A 14,347-nucleotide genomic window follows, 5' to 3' on the forward strand; every position below is an offset into this window, starting at 1 on the left:
TCATACAAGAGAATTCATTTTAACATTTTCTTTTATTTTCATAAGTGCATATTCATCTTTATTATTGAAGGTATTTATCAGTTCATTTCTTTTAAGCAATTTAGTAATGTTCTTTAATACATTTTTCTTCTTCCTTTCTTCCATCCTTCCTTCCTTTCTTTCTGTCCTTCTTGCTTTCTTTCTTTCTTTCTTTCTTTCTTTCTTTCTTTCTTTCTTTCTTTCTTTCTTTCTTTCTTTCTTTCTGTCCTTCTTTCTTGCTTTCTTCTGTTCTCTGTGTCTTTTTTCTTTCTATATTTTGTTTTACTTTTTCCCTGTCTCTCTTCTCTCTGTTTCTGTGTATTTCTCTTTCTTTCTTTCCTGCTGCCTTTCTTTCTCTCTTTCCTCTTCACAAGTCCTTTGACTTGAACTCATGGCCATGGGGATTTTCATGATATCACTCTGATCACGTAAGCCACAGCTCCACTTCCTGCTCTTTTTTCTTGGTAGTTATTAGCAATCAGAGTCTCTTGGATTTTCCTGCCCAGCCATCTTCAAATCTGATCCTAATTAAGCGTATATATCAGACAGACACTGCCCCATTCTATTAGCTATTTCATTACTGAAAGTGGTCTCATTTTTGTGTTTGTACATTCATAGAATGCACTTTGGTCCCATGCTTTGTTATTCTAAAGCCTCTTCTCCACATTTGAGTAGGTTTCCTCTTCCTATCTTCATCATGTGGATAATTTTCTTCAAGGACACACAACAGTTGCTTTGACCTTGTGCCCATTGTAGGAATTTGTGTTGCCTCCACTTTGACTTCCTGCAAAAAAGCTGCTCCAACCATCTGTATCCAGCCAGGTGTGAAGCCCTTGTTCCCACGCACAAGGCCTGGATAGACCCTCACAATCCCTGGGACGTATGCTTCCTGTCAGGTTTAGATGCTGGAGAAGCTCTGTCCTGTGCAGTCTTGGATTCAGTTACCATGTCTCAAGACTAGCATAAAAGCAAACAAAACAACTTGGTTGGAATGGAGATTCAAAGGAAAGCACAAGAGCTGTGAAACTCCTGAAGAAGTGAGGAGAAGCCAGACTTATTCAAGTCTCTTAGTTTCTTAAGATTTCATTAAAGCCTTTGAATACCAAAACACAGTGAGGTTCAGCACACTGCTCAAATTCTGTGCAATTTACAAAGTATGCATTGTTTGTTTCTGGAATTCTCCTTTCATGTGTTCAGACAATTGACTGAGGTTCACTGAAAGTGTGCTAAAGAGAACTGCTGATTTGGGGTATAATATCACAGAAATTATGTGTCTTAGCAAAGAGGGTGGAATGAGTCTCACCTAACTAAATCACCAGTCTACATTGGGATAGAGAGGAAACATGCCACAAACAACCCTAGATTTCAATGTAGAAGGTCTTGAAAGGGAGGAAAACATCCACAAATCAGGTGAACGCAAGTAGTTGAAGCCCATAATGTTAATTTCAACTACTCAGCACACTGAGGTCTGAGCATCTTGACATGAAACCAGCCTGGATGAGGAAGATTTTGAGACTTTTATCTCTGGTTAACAACCAAGGAAGCCAGTTGCCAGGTGCCGGTGGTGGCTCATGCCTGTAATCCTAGCTACTCAAGGGGCTGAGATCTGAGGATCCAGATTTGAAGCCAGCCTTGGCAGGAAAGTGTTTGAGACTCTTACCTAAAATTAGTGGCATCAAAACCTGGAAATGGTGCTGTGAATCAACTGGTAAAGTCCTAGTCTTCAACAAAATTATCCCAGGGACATCTCCCAGCCTCTGAGTTCTAGACTTATTCCTGAAAAAAAAAGAAAAGAAAACCACAACAAAAAACTCCCAAAGTTTAAGTGAAGTAAGCCAGGCCCAAAGAAATACTAGATATTTGCAATATCTAGTATATGTATGAGTCAGGCGGAAAAGACCAGATAATGTGATGTTAGGAAAATGAACCCTTAGATATTTATTTTAAGGTTTTTTCTTTCATGCATGTGTTTGTAAAGTATTTATAAGATTATTTCTTTGTTGCTTTGTATGTCCCTCCCCCAAAGTATAACCCCTGCTTTCACTATGTTTGATGTCATTATAACTTGTGGAGGAGATGGGGAAAAACAAGTCGTTTAAGGATACAAGTGGACCTGTTGCAACAATGAGAAGTACAAGTTGTCATGTTGAAAACAAGCTTTACAATGTTGGTGCAGGGCGGGTGGGGGGGGAAGGGAGGATGGAGGGGAGGGGGGAGGCTGGGAAGGGATATGAAGGGTAAACAAAGGAGGAGGCTGCAATGCTTGGTAAGAAATGTATGCATTATCCTGCCCATGTAATTGTAACCCCTCTGTACAATATGTTCACAAATAAAATAAAAAAAAAACTCCCAAAGTGTAGCAGAGGCTCAAGGGGAAAGCACTTGCTTCAAGCAATAAATCTCAGAGCCAGGCCCTGAGTTGAAGACAAGACATCCAACCATACACACACAATCTAGAAACGATGAGCAAATTGGCCTATAGATTCCTTCCTAGGAAGACGATACATAGCTTGAATGAAATATTAGATTGTTGTTTTAATAGAGTACGCATTTGATGTGTGATTCAAAGATACCTTCCTCAAGGCATCTCTACACATGCCCAGAATTCACAGAGTTCCTTTCTGTGCAGGTTATCTTTTTCTCTTTTTCCCATAAGGCCTCCCAAAATCTAAAAATAAGGATATACTTATTTGACTAAAGTAAAAAGTTTGCTTTGTTACTTCCCTTGTTTGTTTGCTGACGCTCTAGCTTTGGGGCACCGAATTTCATAGATTTAACTCCAGGCAAATAGTTAGCAGGTCTCTAATATAAGAGTAAGATGAACCAGAAAGGTTTGAGCTGCTGTGCATTAAGGGAGCTGCCCTTCTCAGGTGTGGAAAGGGAAAACTCTTGTTTCTGACACCTCTTGGGATTTCAGAACTAGGCTTCATCAAACTGTGTGAAAAAATCCACCAAAAGGTCAGCATCACAGTAATATACAGTCTATGAACAAATGTCAGTAGGTCCCATGCCCTTGTATATTTGTCAATAGTTCAGTTGTAATTGATTCTGTACAGTTATTCAGTGGAGGTGAGGCTTTCGCTGTTGACCACGACTGTGAGTGTGTTGAGTGCAGTCACTGATGAAAACTTGGGTATGAAGGGGGTGACTCTCCTCTGGACCTCGACTGTGCCAGGTCGACACATCCTCTTCCTTCCCGATTAGCTCCTATCTGTTCAAAATCCTTTGAGATAACTGTAGATAATTTTGCTATTGTAAAATATAATACCTATACTATATACATTTTTCTATTGCTCTTTAATACAGCCATAATGAGTGCTACACTGCCTCATAACCCAGTGTATTTGTAGGAATTGCAAATCTACAATAATGCCAAAGACTGGGATTTTAATAGAGAATTTTAATTAGTAGTAATAAAGACTGAATGCCCAAATCAGGCTTTCCTATCTTCGGCGATAGCTCTAGGACCAAGAGCACCCTTGAGAGAGCCTAGGCTGAGCTAAGAAGCTGACAGACTGCATAGATCAGGGGTGGTCATTAGTACAAACCTCTCAGGAGAACTAACCACACCTGTAGTACTCTAATCCTTCAGAGAGCAGCACCCCAGTTACTTCATGATCTTTTGCAGGGGTCCCTCTTAATTAAGACCCCAACCTCTCTAAACACTGCCTTCTTGAACCAAGTTTTCCACAAGGAGTCCTCAGGTATAAGTTCTCAGATTGTATCACTTGGTATTATCTGATAGTGCAATTTTTCTTGCTCTCTTTCTCTCTGTTTGTTCTTTTGCCAGTCATTTGACTTGAACACAGTGCCAGGGCACTTTCCGTAAGCTAAATTTGCTTAAGGCTAGCACTCTAACCACTTGAGCCACAGCTCCACTTCTATTTTTTTCTAGTTGTTATTGTTTTTGTTGTTGTTGTTTGAAGATCACAGTCTCTCTCAGAAATCCTTGGCCAGTTCTGCTTTAAACCATCACACTTAGACTTCAGCCTCCTGAGTAGCGGGGGGATTCTAGGAGAGATACTGACACCCACTTATTTCTCTTTTCAATTAGCTTAAAACTAATTGGCAATAGTTTCATTTTGGTTTTCTATACATTCATATAATACACACTTTTTAATTATATTCTTCTACTATTCAGAACCCTTTTCATCCACACTTTTAGCGAGTTCCCTTCACTATTTTCGTCCTCTCAGATAATTTTCCTCAATGACCCAGGAGAGGCTGTTTGACCTTGTACACATGGAGGATTCTCTGTTGCTTCCATTTTTTTTATTTCAAATGAACTGCTCTTTGGATCTGCACACAACAGGGATGGGAACCTCTCATCCACATTCCCCACCTTGAAGCCTCTCAGAATCCTTGCAAGCATATGCTTCTTGTCACGTGCATCGTGTAGAACACCTGTCTAGCCAGGCCATGGATGCAGACACCATGCCTCAAAGCAAACAAAGAAAATACTTATTCATTGAAGATATTAAAAGAAGGTATAAGAAGGGCAACTATCCCAGAGTGGTAAGTAGAAGACAGAAATTCAAATTCATCAGCCCCTCCAGATTTCATTTAAAGCCTCCCACAACCAAACTAAATTTGAGGGAGAATGTGGATATCACCTGCAGTCTCTATCCACTTCCACATTGTTATTACAACATGTTTATTGTAAAAAGTAATGGAGTTCACGGGGATATTTCCATAAATCTGACAACCTGCCCTGACCAAATAATACCTAACATTTGGGCATCTAACTTCCTTTCCACCAGTAGTACCTACAAAATGTTAACATTGGAGGTCACAGGAAAATACATGTTTTCCAGAGAGTGGTAAACTGTCTCACCTAAATCAAATATCTCCATTAGCAAAGAAAGAACAGAAGTCAGATACACTTGTAGGCTGCACTGTAGATGCTGTTGATACGGATATAAAAAAATGCAGAACTCTACTGAGCCAAGGAGGTTTAAGCCAATATTTCTAGCTTCTCAGCTTGTTGACATCTGAGCATCAGGGTAAGAAGCCAGCCTGGATGTGGAAGACTTGGAGACTCTTATCTAAGTTATCTACCAAAAAACCTGAAAGTGGAGCTGAGATTCCTGTGGTAGACTGTTGTCTTTGTGATAAAGCTCAGAGACAGCAATAGTCCCTGTGTTCAAGGCTGAGGACATGAACCCACTTGCACACTCAGTCTCTCTCTCTCTCTCTCTCTCTCTCTCTCTCTCTCTCTCTCTCTCTCTCTCTGTCTATCTCTCTCATATACACAGATACACACACACACACATGAACATACAAAATGAACAAATCTACTGAAGAATTCTGAAGGAAAAGCAAAGTGTTAAAAAAAAAACCTGTAGAACAACACACACGCACACACACACACACACACACACACACACACACACACACACACACACACACAAATATGGGAATTCAAAGAAAATTTGCAAAATGTGAGCAAATCGGTAAAATAGAGGCATAGTTGTGATATGTCCAGCATCATTACTGAACTTCTACCAAAAGGAATAAAATGACCTGTAATTAAAAACACAGAGGAGTTCTTCCTGAAATTTTCTCTATGACTTTTCATTTTCATGCCTGTTAGAATGTCCCAAAAATACCCGAAAGCATTTTCTTATTTGAATAATAAAAGTTGTAACAAGATCCAAGTTGATGCATGAATGGAATACAATAAACGAAAGTATGTGCTTTGTAATGTTGGAAAGTATGTTTACATTTCCCTTATATTTGCTTTAATGGAGGGTGGTTTTCACAAAACTGAGTCCAGGAAAACAGCAGGCGACACTGTGATGTATAAATAAAGATTTAGCTGCTGTGCAGTAAATGAACTGCCTGATACAGGTGTGGAAATTTAAAACTTTTGTTTCTGAAATGTCTTTTGCTTCTTCAATCATGTTTCATCAAATCATGTGAAATAAGTCTACCAAAAAAATAGAATAACTATATGATGGGAGTCTAAAACTGAATGCTAGGAGATAATGAATATTGTCTTGTTTATTTTCAAAAGTACAGTTCTAATTTGATTCTGTATTTTTAACCAGTGGAAGTCAGACTTTCCTTGTTGACGAGAGCATGTCTGTGTTGAGTGCAGACACTGGTGAGAATGTGGAGCAGGGGGAGAAGAGATGACCTTCTGGCCCTTGTCTGTGCACACTTGTGTCCGTGTGAGATGATCTGTTTCCTGTCTCATCCAAAACAGTTGGTTGTGAGGCTCTTCAAGGTTATATGTCACTCGCATTACCACCTTGGATGGGGATAATTTTCTGACCATTGTTGTGATGTAAACTTTGTTTCAGACTTTTGGGTTTTTTAAGTCTGTGATGGCTTCTTACTTCCTTTTTATATTGATCAAGAAGAATGCAACACAAGCACAGGATGTTTCATTGCTTTATGTCATTCTGGGTGTGTGTATGTTTGTATGCGAACGCATGCATATTTAGCTTCAGCTCATGGTGTAGCACTGGTGACTGACCTTAATAGGCAATGGAGGTATCATGGACTTAACTCCTAGGACTGGCTTGGAAGGCCAATCCTCAGATCTCAGCCTCTCCATTAACTGTGATTAAAGGCATAAATCCCATTGCCAGGCATCTCTTCGGTCTTTACCACTAATATTTAACCTAACTCTTCATGTTGTGATTGGATCCAATTTACTCAGGAAAATGAATATTTTTTTTGAAATTTGGTGAAAGATTTATTTCCATTTAAATCTCCAATAGGTTTTTTTTTTATTGTGAGCATACTGTACAGAGGGATTACAATTACATGGGCAAGATAATGAGTACATTTCTTATCAAGCATTGAAGCCTCCTCCTTTGTTTTCCCTTCACATCCCTTCCTAGCCTTCCCCCGCCCTCCCTACCCAATCCTCCCCCCCTACCCAATCCTCCCCCCCCCCCCCCGCCACCAAAGTTGTAAAGTTCATTTTTGACATGACATCTTGTACTTCTCATTGTTGCAACAGGTCACCTGTATCCTTAAACGACTTGTATATGTATGAGTCAAGAAGAAAAGGGCAGATAAATTGATGTTAGGAAAATGAACCCTTAGATATGTATTTAAATGTTTTCTTTCTTTAATGCATTTGTTTCTAAGGCATTTATAAGATTATTTCTTTGTTGCTTTGTATGTCCCTCCCCCACACTATAACCCCTGCTTTCACTATATTTGATGTCGGTGTAATTTGTGGAGGAGAAGGGGAAGAGGAAAATGAATATTTTAAAGAATAAACAGCTACAAGGGCTTTCTCCAACCCTTTTCTGCTGAGGCATCTATTCTTGGTGACATTGTCTCACCTCTTCAAGGGATAAGATGGTGGGGACAAGGATTTCTTTAGGGATAAATTTCTGCCTTTATTCCACAGATAGCTTATACTTTGATATTAGCTCATTCAGCCCTTCTAGGAAATACAACTTTGGGAACACTGGCCTGAAGAATGGATAACTGAAGACTGATGGAAAAAATATAGCATATGTATTAGTGATGCTGCTTGCATATGAATTTTCAGGACTTTCACCTACAGGAAGAAGCCTGCATAATAAACAACACCATCCTGTCTTATTACTTTAGATTTTGTCTTGGATTCCCCTCCACAGTCTTTACCTACATTGACTCCTGGCTTGTCTGTGGGACACTTGGCTGTGGTAATAGTGACAGGAACAGAACAGAACAGTCTTTGCCCACTTTGAGTCTAGGAAAGTGTATGTCTTCCTTATGAAGACTCAGCTGCTTGTAGAACATGTGGAATCCAGCCAGAGCTGGCACAAAATATAAAGGCCTGTGTCAGCCCCGTTCTAGGGGCAGCAGATATAGCAACACACATGTCACTGGCTGAACCAGAACAACTGCCAGCTGAGCCAACACCCTCAACCCAATATGCGGATGAACCAAGAACATGACTGGCCAACACACAGAATTCTGTTTTCATTTTATTATATCAACAATTAGCATAAGAGAAAACAATATAAGTGAAAAACTTAGCGTACTATGGGGATAGGTATGTCTTTACATTTGGAAAGATGGGAAGAGGAAGTGGGAGGCAAAAGAAGGTGAGCTTGTCTTCAGTGGTGCTCACACAATCATAGCTTCATTGTCAGTCTAAAAGAAACAAGAAGAAAACAAGAAATCTTGCTATGAATGGTCTCCAATTCTTCTCTCAAATCCTGACAAATACAACTACTCTAAAGACTTTCTCAAAGCAATGAGATAAACACCACAAAAACATGAAAGGGCAAAATAGAAATATGTGATAGAAATGCTGAGGTTCTGAAACTAAGCTCAATTTCTGTGATGAATCCTGGGGAAGAAGCTATACTTAGCTACCATTAACAAATCAGACCTGGATTTTCTAAGAAACCTCTATTAAATTTATTCAATTGGTAAAATTAATTTTTCACAAATTATCTGACAGGAATCCTCAGATTCTGACATGATCCTGCTTGATTTGAGAGCTGAAAGAAACTAATTGTGAGATTGCACAATTTGATTGCCTTTTGAAAACAGACACGGCCATGGTTTTGGTCTCCTGACAGGGTAATGAGCTGTGATCACCTTTGGGAAGAGAAAGAGGTGGTGACCTGGCCTGCACCATTCCCTTTAGGACAGAATCTTCTGCATTAGCCATGGCCTAAAGCATCTCCCAAGCCTGGGCAGCCTCCCTGCTGGTCCTCCCCAAGGGCAGTTCAACTGTTCATTTAAATTGTTCCTGCTTCCTGAGGCTACCTCACATTTCCACAGTACCTGGACTCTCCTAAGAAATGGGAGTGAAGTCTTTGGCAAAGATTCTGGGAGTATTTTCAATCAAAAACTGCACCAGGGCAACCTGTAACAAAAAAAGAGACACATAGACTACTCTTGTCATCTGGCAGTTATGAATCCTCTGATCTGTGATTCTTGGAGCAAACACACAGAGGCTTGAGGAATGTGGGGAGAAACTCAGAATTTAAATTAGAAGCGATGTATAAGCCACTTTTGTCAGAGACATAATTTACAAACTATGGATGGTGTTTATAGACCAGAGCTTGAAACACAATGAATGGACGAGAGGCACAGTGAGTCACTTTGCTTAACTGCCAACATCTTTGTAATATCCAAAATTATATCTTCTTTATAGCATCATTGTTATATCTCTAAATAGTTTGTTTTCCTTACAGTTGTATATAGTAATATTTAAAAGAAAATAATTGAATAGAATGAACTCCTGAAATTCCCTTCCAAAGTGCCCTGCCTTAAACTCAGGCCAGCTTGTGTGTGGAGCTGTGGGGAAGGAAGAGCCCCTGCAGAGGAGCTCTGTGTCATGCAGCAGCAATCCCTGCTCCACACTGCTGGGCCTCAACCCTATGGCAGCGTGAGCCTGGCAACTGCCCTGGTCTCATATACCCTCTGTTTATGTGGAGACATTTTAGAATAGTTCACTAGTTTCTATTTTGTGTAGTGAATGAGGAATACTATGTATAGTTTATATATTAGGCATCTCTCAAAAGACCCTGAAGAATGTTTCCCTTCAGGTAGATGCATTTGGGAGGAACAGTTGCAGACCTTTCATTAGTGGGAGGTAATCATAAGGAGCTGAGCTCAGAGAATACTGAAGGATTCTAGTCTGTTCCTCTCATCTCTCTGTCTCACTCTATGGACTAGATCAGTGCAAGTTATTAGATGATACTCTTTACTAACAGGAATCTGATGACTTATCAACTGGTACCAATATTTCTCTAATTGAAAACAACTTAAAGTGGGAGCCTATGCATAGGACAGAGATCCTAGCCTTCATGGTTTAATCCCTTTCTTAAGGGGAAGTGTCTGGACAGGAACAGAGCACTGGGCAGAGGAAAACACTAACTGGAAAACCATCCCAAGATCACAGATTCACAATGGCAAGAAGAGAGCAGAACGTTGTTGGTTGGACTCATTGTCACCATTGTCATCCTCCTTTCTTCCCTAGGGTTTGGTCAGCCTCCACTCCTCAATACTCAAGGGAAAGAGAAAGGACCACACTGCTGCTTTCTCCTTGCTGCACATGTTTGTAAACCTCACCACAGATAGGGTGAACACCTCTTTTCCTGAGGTCTGCAGTCCATTGTGTCCTTAAATCCTGGACTGTCAGGCATGCCTTTCCAGATCCAACCAGCCACTCTGCTTGTCAGGATGAAGCTAGGAGAGGCCATTACCTTTCTCATGAGTTGCATATCAAATCCTGCCCTGGCATCAGGGGGCGGGAACATCAAGCTTGGGGCTGTGCACACAGCTAGGTTGTAGGCGGTCATCAGGTTTAGGAAGCAATTCTGGTGGATTTGGCTTAACATTCCAAACAGATGTTTCAGCAGCAGTTGGTTGACTCTGGGCAGCATTTCTAAAAGACTGAACTCAGAAAAACACACTTTCAGGTAAGCAATTACTTGTAGCAGATTCTACACACACAAAGTGCCTTTTCTATCAGTTGGACTGAACTAATTGAAAGTATAAAGAGAGAAGGATATACTTTAACCTACTGCATAAAATCTATCCTTGAGATGACTACACTACTCATTATCTTGGAACAGATGTATTTAGATCAATAGCAAGATAGTGTCTTTTAAAATAAACATTGTATTGGTTCACATTGTACTCAACAAAAATCTTCCTGAAAAATAAACAGTTAAATTATCTCTGAAATGGCAATTATGAAGTCAGGTTTAGTGATCACATCCCAAAGTACATACTATAATGAGAGACTCATTCCAAGAAAAAATGAATATAAAAAATTTCATTGAAGCTATATAGACTTTGATGTTTATGTTAGTATTTGACCAAGCTGAGATCTTGCCCTCCCTACATGGGTCCATCAGTATAATCTGCTATCCATCAGTGTTGACTTTCCTTATGTATACATGGGAAAGAAGCTATGCAAACAATACCACAGGAAAAAAACTCATTCATACACAGATTATAATTGCCTGTCTCTATGAAGTCTTGCATGGATGAGACCAAATGAAAATTTTACCCGACTCACAATTATTTCAGCACCTTAAACTCTCTACACCATGAGGCTAGTTTCCCTAAGAGTGGAAACGTTGGATTTTTTAATCCTACCCAGAGCAGACTCATTTCCTGAATCCTACCTCTGGGCCAGAATGATTTTCTCCTCTTCAAGGTCTTCATCCATGAGACTAAGCCATGTCTCATACATGCCAGTGTGAAACACACCTCCTTGCACATTGCGAAGAAAATCCTTCCAGAGACAAAAGCAGGATATTCTGATGCAACAAACTATGTCATACAATTATAACATGCAGGTGGAAGAAATGGATTGACCCCCATCCCTTCTCAATGAGTGAATCTGTGACCTACACTGCCCTCTCTTCACTTCCTACATACACAGGTGCCAGCAGCCTCCCCACCTGAACTGAAAGCACAAAGCAGAGCATGGCAGTGCTGCTGAGGCAGGAAGGATTAGGGACCTGGTGAAGACAACTTAGAAACAGGTATTTGGAAACATGCATGTGCTATATGTGCTTCAAACTGAAAGAAGAGGATCGCTTCTTTTCTCAAGGAACAGACTCTGTTTCATAACAGACTACACCCCTTCCTGACAGGAATGCCCTCTCAATTGAAAAGTACCCCCACACATCACAAACCAGAATGGAAAACAAGAGCCAGGAACATCAAAAGAACTAAGTGAACAGTGCCTAGTTTAAGAAAATTCTCAAACACCCACCTGCATTAGGTACTGTGGGAGTGAGGACCCATCTCCCCTTTCTCTGAAAACTGCTACTTGACTGGAACAATCTACTCTAAAGGACAATGCTGGGTATGCAGTGGTTCTAAATCCTATTGCTGAGCAGAAATAGGCCCACACATTTCACCTGTTTCTTTGCAGTTTTAATTGAATAAGTAGTGTTTTTTGTGAATTAAATACTTCTGTACATATCATATGGGAAGGACTAGGTATACAGTATGTTAGTTCTGAATTTTGGCTTAAAATTCCCCAACACTCTGCAATGAATGAAATACATCATCTTACACCTGTGAGTACCAGTTAGTTACCTTTCCTTTTACATCCACGAACAGTACCTATATTAGGTTCCTTTCAGTCTGTTGGATAAAAGCACTTGTCCATCCTCATCAACATGCATCAATAAGAATTTAGATGTTACCCCCCTTTATGCTGAAGGTTTTGGGAAAATTACGAATCCAGGGAACATTCCTCAATACAATAAAGGCTGTAAATGATAAACCTACAGCCAGCATTATACTTAATGTTGAAAAACTAAAGACATTTCCTCTTAACTCAGGAACAAGACAAGGATGTCCACTCTCTCCACTTCTCTTCAATCTAGTATTAGAATGCCTAGCTACAGCAATAAGACAAGATGCAGACATAAAGGGGATCCAAATAGGGAAAGAAGAAATAAAACTCTCCCTCTTTGCAGATGACATGATCTTGTATTTAAAGAATCCCATAGACTCCACTCCCAAATTACTCAAGCTGATTCAAAACTTCAGAAAAGTAGCAGGGTATTAAATTAACCCCCCCAAAACAATGGCTTTTCCGTATGCCAACAATGAGAAAAGTGTGGCTGAAATTAGGAAAGCAACTCCATTTGTAATAGCCCCACAAAAAATAAAATACCTAGGAATTAACTTAATCAAAGAAGTGAAGGACCTCTATGATGAAAACTTTAAAATCTTGAAAATGGAAATCCAAACAGAACTTAGAAAATGGTAAAACCTCCCATGCTCCTGGATTAAAAAGATTAACATCGCTACCAGCACAACTATGTTTATTGCAGCCTTATTTACCATAGCTAAGATATGGAACCAACCCAGATGCCCCTCAGTAGATGAATGGATCAAGAAAATGTGGTATATATACACAATGGAATTCTATGCCTCCACCAGAAAGAATGACATTGCTCCATTTGTTAAGAAATGGAAAAACTTGGAAAAAATTATATTAAGTGAGGTAAGCCAGGCCCAAAGAAACATAGGTCCCATGGATTTCCTTATTTGCAATATCTAGATATGTATGAGTCAAGCAGAAAAGGTCAGATAATGTGATGTTAGGAAAATGAACCCTTAGATATGTATTTTAATGTTTTTTTCATGCAATTGTTTCTAATGCATTTATAAGATTATTTCTTTGTTGTTTTGTATGTCCCTCCCCCACAGTATAACTCCTGCTTTCACTATATTTGATGTCAGTATAACTTGTGAAGGAGATGGGGAAAAACAAGTCGTTTAAGGATACAGGTGGACCTGTTGCAACAATGAGAATTACAAGTAGTCATGTCAAAAGGGAGCTTTACAAAGTTGGTGGGGGGGGCTGGGGGGGGTGGGGAGGGAGGCTGGGAAGGGATGTTAAGGGTAAACAAAGTAGGGGGCTGCAATGCTTGATAAGAAATGTACGCATTATCCTGCCCATGTAATTGTAACCCCTCTGTACAGTATTTTCACAATAAAAAATAAAAAAAAAATCAATGGCTTTTCTGTATAGGAACAATGAGAAAAGCACACCTGAAATCAGGAAAGCAACTCCATTACTAATAGCTGGCTCCCAATACAATACCTAGGAATTAACTTAACCAAAAAAGTGAAGGAACTCTATGATGGAGACTTATAGACAAAGCAGAACTTAGAAAGTGGCAAAAACTCCCATGCTCCTGGATTGGAAAGATCAACATCATGAAAATGGCTATTCTTCCCAAAGCTATCAACAAATTCAATCCAACACCTAACAATATTCCAACCTCATTCTTGAGGAAATAGAAGAGGCAATCCAAAAATTCATTTGTAACAATAAAAGACCTAGAATAGCAAAACAATCCTCAACAGAAAGACCAGTGCTGGAGGAATATCAATATCAAATTTCGAACTCTACTAAAAAGCCATACTAATCAAACAGCTTGGTACTGGCACAAGAAGAGACTTCAGGACTAATGGAATAGAATGGAAAAGCCAGAAATGAACCCACAGACCTATAGCCACTTTATCTTCGATAAGAGAGTTAAAAAATAGAATGGAAGAAAGACAGCCTCTCCAGTAAATGGTGCTGGGAAAATTGGTTAATCACTTGTAGAAAACTAAAGCTAGATCCTTATATATCACACTGCACCAGAATCAACTCCAAATGGATCAAAGACCTCAGAGTACTCTGAAAACATTACAGTATGGAATAAGAGAAACCCTTGGTCTCCTTGGTATAGGCTGAAATTTTCTTAATAGAGACACAGAAACCCAACAAATCAAAGAGAGGTTGGGAATTCATGCAAATGGGATTGCATTAAATTACAGAAATTCTGCATGGCAAAGGACATAGTTAGCATGATTAATAGAAAGCCCACAG

This window comes from Dipodomys merriami, unplaced genomic scaffold (genome assembly GCF_024711535.1).
Source record: "Dipodomys merriami isolate MVZ:Mamm:240054 unplaced genomic scaffold, mDipMer1.0.p SCAF_15, whole genome shotgun sequence".
Taxonomy (NCBI): Eukaryota; Metazoa; Chordata; class Mammalia; order Rodentia; family Heteromyidae; genus Dipodomys; species Dipodomys merriami.